The 14986-nt window shown below is 30.3% G+C and overlaps 1 protein-coding gene across 1 annotated transcript in view; it reads left to right on the top strand.

Moving 5' to 3' along the window:
* Positions 1-423: 423 nt before the first annotated feature.
* LOC115879151 (G protein-activated inward rectifier potassium channel 3-like) overlaps positions 424-14986 on the top strand; it is a 104576-nt gene continuing 90013 nt past the window's right edge. The window contains exon 1 of the mRNA XM_030895827.1: positions 424-655. The gene's annotated coding sequence lies outside the window, so the exon portion shown is untranslated. The remainder of the gene's footprint in view (positions 656-14986) is intronic.

Here is a 14986-nt window from a genome sequence, read left to right as displayed (position 1 = left end):
TCGTTTACCGCATATAGGGCTCTCTCCAGTAAGTATGCTCCAGTAAGTATGACATCAGAGCTTTGCGAAATGCGGGAAAGAATGAAAGCGACTTGATATCCAAAGGCCGTGATGATTGTACATTTCTTTGGCATTGTACAGTATTGAGCCTTTAACTAGTTCTGAGCTTTGTTGGCAGATAAAGATTGTGCTCCGCATTCCTAAGTGGATAGTTAGTCAATACAATAGTCCAATATAGATAAAAAAAAACTAGCCTAAACGATTCAACTTAACACCTACATCTAGATCTACTAGCACTTGGTGCTACTGGCGCTAGGGTTTCCCATAACACGTTTTGGGAAATGCGAACGAGAGCGGCAACGTCGTATAGGTGGCTTTTAAAACATGTCAGCGATTTTAGATATGAATTCGTTCAGTTTTAGCTCGCCGAGTAACGGATGCGCTAAATATCAACTCGTTCGCGGTACTACACGCGGTACGATCAATCCTTTCGCAGATAACGTTCAAAATGTGTCTTTTGAGAACTATTTTGGAGGGTTGTTCCAACCAATATAAGGATACTTGAGCTAGTGCGGGACTCAGTGATTTTCGTTCTTAGTTTAAGATCTTATTTATTATTTTATTTTTTTTAGTGTGTAATTTTTATTAGTTAATGGTAAGTTTTGTTTAACATATTTTTTTGCAAGATAATTTTTAATTCTTTAAGTCTTTCAATATTAAAATAAAATAAGAATTAATTTAAGGTTTAATTAACTAATTTTATTTGTTGTTTGCAACAAATTTTAATTGATGAAACATAGATATATTTTTGTTGGTCTAATTCATCTAAAAGTTAAACAATTCCGAATAAGCATATATGTTTCGCTTGAATTTTGATATGAATCATTTAAATAAATGTAGACATTCTAATGTCGTAAATGCTAATACACATTGACTTACATCTAAAATGTAATAAGATATCTTTAGAAAGAAAACTATATGTTACTAAAGTTGCTAAAATACTATTAATACAACGTTTACAAATGGTACGATCTCGAAAAGCGTGTAGTGTGTCGTACTATTTATAAGTTGGTTTTTTATTTGGACCACGACCTAAACGTTATCAATGCACGAATGCACTATAAATACTATAAAACATTCATGAAAAATTTGATTTTAAAATGAAATATATACAGAGTCGCTGATATGTATGGGAACGGTCGATTATTAGGTAAAATATACGAAGTACCGTAAAAAGTTAAATAAAAAAGTTATAGGGTTTTTAAATATCTAGAGAGCAATAAATTTAAGGATACAGAGTCGGTCACAAAGTCGTAGCACATCAAAGTTTGATTACAATTACAACATTTTCATTTAACATTCCAAAATCAAAACTTCATAATTTGAAAATTATTGAATTTAGGTACATGTGTATTACAATTGTTGCTTAAAATTGAAGGAAGAATTGATAAATACGATAATCTACAGTGGGTTGCATTTGAAAAAAAAATTAGCACATCAAAATTTATTTAACATACAACTTTAAATTTACTACTAGCTAATACACATTTAAAAGCCCTATAACTTTTGTATATAACTTACCCTGCATATTTACCTTGTATATTTTACCTAATAATCGACCGTTCCCATACATATCAGCGACCCTGTATGTATATAAAGAATAACTGATAGTCCAAAAATTATTTAGACTACCTAATTTAGAGTACCAGTTTACAACAATACACCAAAACCATTTACTTTTGCACGGGACGCGCGTTTCGCTAACTGTATTAGCATCATCAGCAGATGATTAAAACTAACTGCTACTTGATTACTAGTTTTAATCATCTGCCGATGATAATACCATGGTTAGCGAAACACGCGTCCAGTGTAAAAGCAAAGTGTTTTGGTGTATTGTGGTGAATTAGTGTTTTATTTTGCTGATTAGGTATGTTTTAGATAACATTAGCTATGTAGTGAGGATTATCTTCAAATTGTTTCATACTATGGTCAATAGGGCAACCGGGGGAACCCGCGCACGCCGCTGTAGAAAAAACTACAACAACTAGTAATACACAGGTGTGAGGCTGAAACTGTTGCATAAGCCATATGAAGTTTGCTCCAAAAGTTTGGAATAATTGCCGGCAGTCGTTAACCAGTAACGAACATTTTAGTGCTAGATCTATCCTTTCGGCAATTTAATCGGTTGATAAATAGTAGTTCCTGTGATTATTAAAAGCAGCTTGATTTTATTTCTACTTACCAGTGCACCTATAAGTTTTATCGCAAGCGATCACCAATAAAATGTAAGTACTTTTGCTAAAATACATTTTTAGGTAAAAAAACGGCTCCCGGGGAAATACCGCGCAAAAACAAAACAAACAATAACGCGCTGCGCGGTATTACCCCAAATGTACACTCTTCTTGTTTATTTTTTTATAGCTTGTTTCTTTTAGTTTATGATGCCCAGAACATACCAAAGGGCATCAGACAAAGGCAAATGGTCAGCGGATGCACTTAAATCAGAATTGGAAACTATGGAAGAAAAAGAAGAGAGAAAAGAGAAAAAAAGAAGCAAGTAATGTAAATATGAAGGAAAGAGAAGAGACAAAAGCTAGAAAAGAGAACCAAATATTGTATTGAAAAAAAGAAAACTCTCAACAACTTTAGAAAGTAAAAAAATCAACACGAAGCCAAAGCGCATTCGCAATATTAAGTTTGATGACGATGATACTGAACCTGAGAGTTATTCTGAAAGCGAGCTTTCTGTTGATGATGACTTAGACGAAGTTGATCCTTTCCCAACCCATGAAGATGACATCTGTTTAATTTGCGGAGAGTTTGCTTGTAGTGGAAAGGAGAAAGGAAAAATCTACCTTTGTGACTACTGTTGCTAGGTAACAGTTTATTTTTTATATAAATATCTGTGTTAGAATGTGTTTTTTATGTTAATATACAATAATGTATCTTTACTTTTGTTCTCACTATCATCTTTTTCAGTATTTGTGTCATTTATATACCTGTATTTTATGTACAATAAAGTCTTAGTTAAACTGCCTTAAAATACCTCAATGCGTGCCATTCCCCCAGACCATGCGCGGTATTACCCAAAAGCCCGGGTAATACTGCGCAGTCACACATTTTTATTTTTTTGTGTTAATAGGTACAAAACAAAAATATTTAATTTTCGATGTTGCAATAGTTTGTATATTGTATCAATACTCCTCATACAAAAAATTACCTCATAAAAAAATTAACATCAATCTAGGAGCTATTTTGCTTATGTGCACGGAATTCCCCCGGCTTCCCCTACTTCTGATCTTTGTTCTTTATTTTTGAAAAACATATTTATGAAAACAAAAATGTTGAAAATGAAATAACTTCTTCTATAGATCTTTTCCCTTAAATTATTTTTTAATAACTTTTGCTTCTCATGACCTAACTCTTACTAGTCTCTAACTAATATGCAGGACAGTAATAAAATGTTCATTCTGGGCTATGTCGGAATGTATTTTGCATACCTTTACCTATTTTGTCTATTTATCAAAGCAATTTGTAAGCGATATAATATGTAATTTTTCAATTGTACAAAAATCTAAACAACTGATACATAAACTGTCAATTTAAGTTGACTTGCAGGTAGGCGTTTCCATATGAAGAAATATTTGTTACATATTTTGTGTGTATGAGTCACAGTTTAACCGTGGGTGAATTTCAGACATGCAAATTTTTATCGGCTTATGCATGTAAGTTTTCAGTTTGTATGCATGCATATTTTTAAATTCATTGTTGGCGCGATTTTTAAATTCATTGTTGCCAACAATCGAGATATACGGGGCCGGCGCCGGCCGGCTGATGCCGCGGGCTGACTAACTGGAATTTAAATTTCGCACTGGGGATTCAGATGGTAGCTCTGCTGTAAAAAATGTCAAATTGCCGCATTTATTTATTTATTTCCTGACATTGTCATTCGTTTTGACACTTTAGTTTTGTATTACGAGTTTTTGATTTAAATAAATAGTGTTGTGATCCTGGTTGTGATACTTTAAGCTTAAAAATGTTTACTAGCAGATCTTGCAGTCGAGCATTGTTCTTTTTAGAACCTCTTTTAGTGCAAAGTATACAAGATAGCTTAATAGTCGTAAAAAACTCATCGCTACTTTATTAGAATATTTTGAACGGGAGGGCGGTAGTAATGGCCCTTTATGTCCCTTAAGTGCTGTTAATAAGGTGACTTTTGTTGATGTAAATAATAACTTTTTATATATTTATAATTCATTTATTTTTGTCAAAATATATAAAAGTGGATAACGCTGTGCTGGTCAAGTTTAATCACGTGACTAAAAGTTTATTTGGTATGAACTGTAGATAAGTCAGTTATGTTAATATTTTCTTGTTTAATTCATTTATTATTCATATTTTTTTATTGCTTCGTTATAACAATATACTATTTTAACAAAGTAACTGATCAGATTGAAAATAAATTAATAATTTTCATAATTTCTGTATGTATAGTTTCTTTTTTTTCTAGAAGTTAAAAATATGTAATCCAGTGCACTTTTTGCAAAAAATTGTAATCTTCCGTGTTATGCTAAATAGCTAAAAACAACTTTCTGTAACTTGTAAAATGGGCCATAGTATTAACGTAAATAAGTGCAAATATTTTCGGGGCTGGTAGGTCTCAAAAAAAATTAAAGATATAACTTTTATTCTCACTTTACCATTTTTCTCAAAAAAAGCTTATTCTCTCTTTACCATTTTTCAAATCAGTCCAAAATTACCGAGTTGTTTTACTTTGAAAATTTAAAAAAAAATTATTAAATTTTGAGAATCGCTGGATTTTTTCTGAAAATATTCTTATCTTCATCTCAATTTAATCTACTACGTTATTGTCATATTATCAAGACATTACATATCTTTAACTAAAAAATATAAAAAAAAATCCAAAAATTATTTCTTAAAAGTCAATTTATTTTTGCGAAAAAAAATCTCATAGACGTATTCCCGGAATTAAGACTTACCCTGTATAGTTGACGTGTAAAATGTACAATATGTTAAATAAAAATATTGTTATTAACTAAAACTAACATGAATCTCTTTTGCGTCATATAACAATGTATAATATTATTGTTTTATATATTTATAAAACGAGTATGTATTTGAAACACATTCATAACATTGGAATTTTAAAATTCTTAAAATTAACAAAAACCCATTTGATTTTTCCAAGATGCCGGATAAGCTATAATAACGCCGCAATTTTAGTTAATTAATGTTATTAAGTTTGCATGATATTTAATAAAATTAAATTATTCATATAGGTATATTTATAACTTTTCTGATAGTAGTAGAATTAATCAGCTAGATGCTTTTAAACTCGCACTAATTTAAAAAATGTACCTACGCAGTTTTTTTTATTTATTTTGATTTCCTTTGTAGGAAATTTTAAAGTGTAATAAATCTGTACGTGTGTTATAATAATTATTAATTAATTAATGTCTGGGATAAACCTCAGTCGCAAGAAAGTAAATATTTTGATTTGTTATAATTACGGAAATTTATCTAAAAGTTATTGAAAAACAAAAACAGCACACGCGCAGTTCTGATATGTATAAAAGTTACAAACAATTGATTTACCGCAATGCAATATCAACAATATCTTGTTAAATTATTTCTACATACAAAGGTTTATCTATATCTGAAACGCAATATTCTAAAACCAATCTTTACGATCATAGTTAAAAATAAAAATATTTTGTCACTTTATTCTTCTGCACTTGAATTTTGACTTCTTAAGAGAGATAAATCTATTACTGGTGGAAATCAAAATTTACCAAGCAGATCTATATCTGTTTCTCGATCTGCTCCATACAGGGTGTCCCAGAAATAAGTGCAAGTATTTTAACTGGTAGTATAGTTCAACCCCAGAAACACGCCTATTACGAAAGAGCTTTTTTTTCGCAAAAAAATTGGAAAATTCGGAATTTTTTGATTTTTTTTTAGTTTTTAGTTAAAAAACATAATTTCTTGATAATATGGCAACATAGGTAGTAGATTAAATTTACAAGAAAAAAAAATCCAGAGGGGTTTTTAAAATTTTAGTAAAAAATATTTTTTTTGGAAATTTTCAAAATAAAATAATTCCGCTATTTTGGACTTATTTGAAAAACGATAAAGAGAAAATATGTTTCTTTTATCGAGATCTACCACCCCTTAAAATAGTTGCACTTAATTCTGGGACACTCTGGGACACTCTGTATAGTCCGGTCGAGCTACCAAAATCTGTGTCTTTTGAGAATGGGACTTTTTTTATTCTAAATAATTTTAAGGTGTTAACGTTGAAATTAAGCGTGGAAGTCAAAATTTTGGCATTTGGTCGCTACATTAAATTATACCAACAGAATAAAACTAAAGGTGTACATAAAAATAAGATGTTTCCTCTCGGAAACGGTAAGTAGCTGAAAGACTAGTGAGGGCTCTACGGATAGAGCTAGTGGAGCTCTATTATACTGGCCCGATTTAAACTATGTTTCAAAAATGCATAGTTTCTGAAATATTTAATTTGAAAGATTTCGATTGTCGATTTTCTGGATATACCCCTTTGCAAAAAATCGAATTCTTTATTTATGACCTTTTTCTACTTTTCTCACCTGGTACGGTTGGAAGACGTTAATGTAAGGATTTCAAATGTAATTTGACCCCCTTTTTAGGTTATGGTGTATTTTTAAAAAAATTGTCGAAAATGGAAAAATCGGTTTTTATTTTTTTCCTTACCCTGTATGTACTTTTTGGCAAACTGTGTATACTAAAAAAAATTAACCAATTAATTTACATCGATTCACGCCCAAAAATCTTTCAAATTGGAATAAGTGAAAAAAGCTCGATTTCGGTCGAGAAAATTTTTGGAAATTGTCGAAACAGTTTAAATGGGTCGATTATAAGGATCCGCTAGCTCTATCTGTAGAGACCTCAACTTTTTGAAAAGAAAGATATTTTTTAATTTACATTTTTATTAAAAAAAAACATTATACTTATTAAACATTGATTTACTATATAGAAACCTTTATGATACATTAAAATGAACTTTAAGCATCCGGTTTCATATAGTTTTTGGAGCATTTCATTTTTTTCTAGTAAATATTTGGTTCATCGATGCCTATAAACTTCACTTTCACATAAGATTTATAACTTTTTGAAAAGCCTCATACGAAACTATCAACTATCATATTGCTCGTATTTTAAAAGCTTTGTTTTTATTTATATATACTGAAAACAGAGAGTATTGTGCTAAGGTGATTGTTTATCCATAGAGGAGCCAAGTTTATCTGGCAAAATTAAAGAAATAAATAAATTGAGTGGTGTACTTGAGACTAACAATTAAATTTTATTGATCGATATTGAATTTTCGGAAAATTTTTAAAGGTCACACATTTAATGATGGATTATTAATAACTAAACTTTACAAATTAGTCTTCTGATAATTTTCTCTGTTATTAAAATAATTGTACTTTAACATGTTCTATCTACAGAGATTTGTATTTTGTTTTTAAAGTTATTAAATTATTTCTGTATAGTCGTCGTCATAATTAATAAATTATTTTATATACAGAACTCTATAAGTCCCGTTGTTATTTCTTATAGCCACTCCATTTTTTCCTATGACATCGCTACCTTTTATGATTCTGAGTATTAACCCTTCCATTTAGATCTTCTAGAACAATAATATCTCCTTTTAAACTGTCCACAATTTCCGTAATTTTATTTCAAAACTTATCTTTTACTTCTGCTTTTTCATCTTCATTTGGACCAATGCACATATTAATATAAATATGTATTGTGTTTCTGTCTTCAAGCCTTAAATCATCATGATTCATTCTGATATAGTATCTCATTTAGTTATACATTTAGCTAAAATGCTTTTTATAATAAAACCAACTCCGCCCTGCGACTTTTTATCATTTTGAACCCACTTAAAATCATTATACGTCCATTTTGTAATTCAGGTTGTGGCCTTTCTTTTAAGTTTCAGTAACAGCTAGAATGTCCAGGCCAGTATTTTCAAATTCTTTAATTAGTTCGTCTTCTTTAACATTTATCGACTATACGTTCCACTAAGGAATGCAATCCCGCACCAAAATATCAATCCTGCAAACTCGCGGGATTAATGCAATCAATCCCGCGGATCCGTAAAATTGCGGGACTGTTGACAATAGTCGACAATAGTCATACATTGGGTCCTAAATGGTACAAAAGGCATTGTACATTTTGCATAGGCCTACAATATATTGATATAGCGTGTATCTTAAACTAGCTGTACAGAAATTTCGACACCGATGTATACCGGGTGTTCAAAAAATATATTTAATATTAAATAAACTTAATTTTTATTATAATTTATCTACTTATTTTATAAATAAAAATATTATTCTGAATGAAGTTTTTTTTTAACTTGTGTTAGTTATCTGCTTTTAGATATACTCTATATCAATAATTTTTTGGCATATGCAGAATGTACAAAGCTTTTTGTACCATTTAGGGCCATACGTATATATGACTAAAAATGCATATTTTTCGAAAAAACGTCGTATTTTCCTTAAAACAAAAAAAAAATTAAACCGATCAAATTATTTTTTCTAATTTCTATACAGATTCGTCATACTTGGTAAAAATTTCTTTTTTTTTTTTAAAATTGTACATTTGCGGTAAAAAATATTCTTTATCAAATTTTCACACCCTTATAAAACACCCTGTATACGAGAATTCGCTTAATATATTTTCGAAAACCACATCAGCATCTTAATCACAATAGATTCATCTAAAACCTGGTCCAAACCGCATCCCAACATTTTTTTTAGTTCAAGAGATATTCAACTTTAAATTTACCCTAAAATTTTGCTTGTCCTAATAATTATGTCCGGCAATTTATTTGACGAAATTGTCCACAAGTACTAGTTAAATGCTTTTCTTCACTTACGCACATACGCCAGAAAGAAATCTAACAACTAGCCTGTTTGTTTCACTTATTTTTAATGGCCAAGCCGTAAGGGAAATCCCCCGGGTTCCGAGCGTCGACGCATCGGCCCGGAACGGAGAAGAACGTAGAAGCGGTTTGATCTTAATCAAAATCGATTCGGTTACCCAGTAGTAATATGTTGATCCCGCGGATCCCGCACGGTAAATCCCGCAACTTTGATCCCACGGAATCTCAGAGGGATCCCGCATTTGCGGGATTGTATTCCCTACGTTCCACGTACCAAAAGATAGTCCTTACCCATTTAAATTTCCATTCAATTCCAAGTCTTTGAAATAAAACCTATGACATTTAATAATTTTGAGATTTTAAAATATTTTATTTAAGTCTTTATTCAAAGTAAACGCACTAAATTATTAATAAAAAATATAATTATAAAAAAGAAGTACGCAATAAACTATTTATGTTTATAAGATAATCATAGGCATTCATGTTGTATGTACAGCTTTGACAGTGGTTGTTTTTTTTAAATATTGAGACTCTTTACGAAAGTTGTGTTACAGATTACAGGACTAGAATATCAAAGCTTGAATAACTCTTGATAATGTAAGTTGTTCCTTATCATTCACCCTTTTTATTTTCCGTGAATATCAAGTACTCAGCGTGCAATTATTTGGTTTCCACTATTTATTTAATTTTTGTTGAGTATTTTCTTGAAAAGCAGAGCTACTTGTTCCTCGATGATTCTGCTTTTTCTATTTTGCTAATCTGATGTTGATACCTATTTTAATTTTGATTAAATTTATGTTTGTAACTAGGTATATTTGTCCAATTTAATAAATTTTATATAGTATTTTTTCTTTCCCATTAAAAAAGCTCTATCAATTTGGTAGAATGTAGAATGTTTAGGAGGGGAGTTAATCATCGCGACCTTACAGATCTATTGTTTGTCCCTTCCTTGAGTTATAACTCATCATAAATGGCTTTGACAAAAGTCTGAGACGGCTCCACAGAGGCCAGCTCTCCATCTCCGATATCAGCCGTACCAAAGTTTATGGTGTGATGAGGTGTCATGGTGTGATGGTGTGATGAGGTGTCACCAAAATGATGAGGTGTTCTGGTGTTTTCCCATTTTCCCCACAGAATCTGCATTTGCCCTTGCTTCTCAGCTTCAATCTACTGAGGTATTCGCTGAGGAGACAGTGTCCTGTTAGAAACCCCGGCACAATCCGAAGATTGTTCTTACTTAAACCAAGGAATATCCTTGATTTTTTTCGGTCCTAAGTTCAGAGAATCTTTTTCGAGTGTTTTAAACTCAATTTGGTTAGGTTAGGTTAGGTTGCAGATTCAATTTGGTATACCTAATAAGAAGTAAGATATTTCTTGAGATAGATATTTCCTATTAAACAGATATATAATATAATTTTACTTCGAAAAACATTTTATATAGCTTGAAATAAATAAATAATATCTTTGAAATCTAACAAAATTCTATTAGAATAATAACTGACCAAAAAGCTTTTTCATTACATTGCATCATATTACAGTTCTTTATTCGCCTATTACAAATCTTGGATGTCTAGATACATCTAAATAAGGTATTTTAAAAATTCGAAATAAATCGAATATATCGATAAAAAAAATAATAAATTTGTTAAACTACTTTCAGCTTATTCCAGCAGATTTGCGGTTAAACTCATTTATCAAGGTAACACTCTTGAACTGCTTGTAAATGTCACAAGACGGTCTAATTGAGCCTAATTACATTTACAAATACGATGTGAAAATATTATACGACAAAATTCCTTTTTCCAATAGCTTATTTAGCAATCTATCAAGATATATAATAATCCAAAATAAAAAAGCAGCATATAACTTAATTAGTTTAATTTATTTGGAATTTTAGATAAGATATATAATTAATTCTTTAAATTGTAACTACATTTTATTGGACTTAAAATAACATTTTTAATAAGTTATTTTCTGGGTATAGCACTGCCTGGTATTAATTTATGAAAACAAAAAGATATTCTTCAAACGGATATAAGCTATCTCTTTTAACTCTGAGACTGATTTGAAAGGTTTCTCTTCTGAATTTCGATTTTATATGATGTACTTTTCCACATATATTGATAATAAATTTATTAATATAAATAAATATCTAAGTATTTAAGAAAAAACAAACTAATTAAATAGTTTATGGTATATTTCATCATTTTTATAATGTTATATCCAGTAGTGTATCAAGATTGAAGAAAAAAACCCATCGATTATTAATACTGTTATTAAAAAAAGGTAATTATTTAAATTTAGTGTCAACCAAGTCACTATAACTTTAATTTGTTTTAAAAATTTTAATCTTTATCATAAATAGTAGATAAAATAGTACTTTAACAGCAAGGGTAGATTAAGTGATACTTTAACAGCGAGGATAGGTTAAAAACTGTATTTCATCTCGCACGTTTTTTAACGTGCTTCCAATTCTGAAATTTTTTGTATTCCTTTTCATAAGTTATTCGGGATTTAAATGGAAGTAGTTTGGATATGGTCGTCGCCTCAGCCTGAATATCTGTTGGTAACTTACTTATTTCATTTCGATGAAAGAGAATTAAATAATATTGACTCAAAACTGACAACTAAAGAGACAGCCATAGACTAATGTCACGAACTAGAGATAGATTGGACACTGATATAAAACAAATAAATCCTTCATTTAGGAGCCACCTGGTGATCCGGAAGAAACTAATGGAGAGTTTTGGCATGACATAATTTTAGCGTTCCGTTATTTATTAACGCCAACTAAAACGGTAACGATATTCAAGCGCAAAATTATTCCTTGTAAAATATCAAATAATAAATATAGACTTGTTTACTATATCTTATGTCTTATTAAATCATTAGAAGTGTAACATATTCAAAACTAAAAATAAAATTATGAATACATACATTTTAAACACCAACAATAGAGCACATAGCGCCTATTTTTTGGTTTAACAAAGAAATTATAATATAGTAAAAATATTATAGACTACTAATTATCTGCTACTAAAAATACCATTTTACCAAATATGTACTTACTTATTTATGATTAAACATTTTTTATTTCGTTCGTAAATGTATTATTTCTAAGATGTTTAAAATGTCTTTAATAAAAAAAGTTTAGTATCCAAGACGAAAATGGTGATCGACCGTAAATATCAAAATGCACAAACTAATAAAAACACAAACTATAAACACAAATCACCGAACTTTCCGGCAAATTAGGAATATCTGAATTAATAATTATTTAAAAATGATTTAAAAATAACCTGACGGATCACCAACATTTTGACAACTAGATGAAAACTAGGCCATAGATGGTAGTAAATATATAGGCTATCATGTCATCTTCGTATATAAATTAGAAACCTGTACGCACTTTCATGTCTTTTGCGCGCCGTCTGGCGATGCGGGAGAAACTAAATTTGTAGTCCCATAAAATTACTATTGAGTGTCTAGGGCCTGGAGACAGCTTTATTTATTTGTCAAATTACATAGAAACCAACGCCAACCCAACACAATATTTTTTCTCGTAATAAATTCCTTGAAATAATAATTTCTGAATATTTTTTAAAACGTAACTCGCTATGAAAAAAATATTGTTTTATACACGACGATAGAATTCGATTATCGTCTCCCGAAATTAATTCACTCGCGATTTCATCGCTCTGCAAAATACCATTTTATCGTCTTGTATAAAAAATAACTATTACACTTACAACATTTTACTTAAAAATTATGTATACCTACATTTCTTTTGTTGTATATCAGCAATGGAAATTTGGAAAGTAGCAATAAGGAAGAGTAGCAATCATAGACAAAAAAATATAATTTCTAACATATACGTGGTTGTACAAAGCATAATCATTATTTTGATATTTTGGATACGAAACCATAAACATTTTTTCAGAATTTGGAAAGTACAGAACAATATTTACTTGCAAATAATTCGATCGCCAGCTTAAATATTTAGTTAATCCAATTAGTTGCGGGTTTTAAAGTAATTATTTTCGAATCATCGATGGCAATTAGATGTAAAATTTTATTCGTTCTAATAAAATTTCTTCTTAATAGGCGTTTTTGTTTAAAAGGAACCTTCAAGAAATTACTATTTTAAACAGTTTTATTATTTCTACAATAAAACTCTACGCAAGATAGTCAGAAATATGCCTCTACATGTTATGTAGGTATTTATTTTTCGATGAGTCTAAACATTGTATACAGCACAAAAGATGGAGTTTGTGACATTTTTCTTAATAAAAGTTAGGCAATAGTGGCACATGGTTTGTACTTATTACTTATCAAATAAATCTTATTTTTTTGTTCTTGCAACAAATTGTGAGTTTTTGATATTTTACAATTTATGAAGATAAATTATAATAAAAAGTTTAAATCATTAATCCAGGAAGACATAATCTTTGTGATATCGTACCCACCCATAAATTATTTCTTATATCTATAGGATTTATAAGGATTTGTTAAAGAATTATTTTACTATTACTACGAAAATTAAGAATCTTATCCATATAGCAACAAAATACACTTCTTAACGTACATTGAAAATAATCTTGTTTTTTTTATATATAACAAGATTGTTAATAATTTTAATATATCGCATTTATTAATAATATTTATAAATATTAATTATAATAATATTCTTAAGGTGCGTCCAGACATAGGCATTTGAGCCCGAACGAACAGAACGAACCGAACGCGCAGAGCAGAATTCGTTAAGGGTCCATTTCACTGGTCCGAAAACGTAGTAAAATAAGCGTTCGGCATTTAACGTTTTATGTTAAACTGGCTAGGTATTTTTACACAAATGAAGAAGGAAATTAAAGATAAGGGATTATACTATATCCGTATTGTAGCACATTTTTAGACAACTTCTTTATTTTTAAGTTTTTGATGGTCAAACATCAACAAAATATTCCTTACGTTTGGACTAAATTTTCTCGAAAATAAAGACATAATTTAATAGATTGAAGTTATATGGTTTTGTACCAAATTGCTCGCTATTCTATGACAAATGCTGAAGCTATGCAAACCTTAATCAAGCCTTAATCAAAGCACGTGTGTTTAAAATTTTGGGTGTGGCTTAACACGACAGGATCGGGCTAAGCCTTAGGCAGATTTCTGAAATATAATATATATTTCCTTCGCCCACACACCCGCTTTACCCGACCCCTGAGAGCGACCCGAAAGTACAGCGTAATAGACTCTAAAGACCCTGCACACACGTGTCGTTTCAAACTCGAAGCGGAAGCATCTCGAACTCTACTTCCTACGTAAATAATAGTAGGTCCACGAACGGGTTATTTGGCGGTCGACGACGTGAAGTCGATGTGATTAATACTATTACATACGAAGGTAGAGTGGAGGGAGATTCGCATGGAGTTTAAGAAAATGAGTTTGTCATTCACCATCAAACTATCGATATCTTAATTATCAATCAGGAATAAAATGTTGAAAGCTCAGCTCTAAGTCTGGACCTGTCCTAGAACCGAACCGAACGCGCCAAACGTTTTCCGGAGCGTGTTGGTAAATCGAAATTGCTCAAAAGTATATGTTCTGCTTGTTCGTGCGCGCTCGGATCGTTCTGTTTGTTCAGGCTAAAATGCTGAAGTCTGGACCTTCCTTTAGGTAAATATTAAAGTACCATTATTAAGTTGTCTACACAGAATAAAATACTAGCACTAATAATTACAAATATAAACAATATTAAAGAATAAAATATTATAGACAGATATTAGCAATAAAAACCAAAAATAATATCAAGCAAAGCATAAAAATAACTATAGAAAACTACAATTAATTAATAACTAAGTGGCACTACTTGATTTTTGCACATAATAGTTGTTTTTACTGTTGATTGCAGATTGTACCTATATTGTGATTTGATCAAAATCCAAATTTTAAAAATTTTTGAATAACAATAGTAGGTACTTCACATTAGTAGGTTATACAAACAAAACAAACCTACTTAAATAATCAAAG

The sequence above is a fragment of the Sitophilus oryzae genome, unplaced genomic scaffold, assembly GCF_002938485.1.
Source record: "Sitophilus oryzae breed Bouriz unplaced genomic scaffold, Soryzae_2.0 scaffold_1576_pilon_pilon, whole genome shotgun sequence".
Taxonomy (NCBI): Eukaryota; Metazoa; Arthropoda; class Insecta; order Coleoptera; family Curculionidae; genus Sitophilus; species Sitophilus oryzae.
The sequence above is the reverse complement of the archived record's forward strand: the minus strand, read 5'-3'. Positions and strand labels throughout refer to the sequence as shown.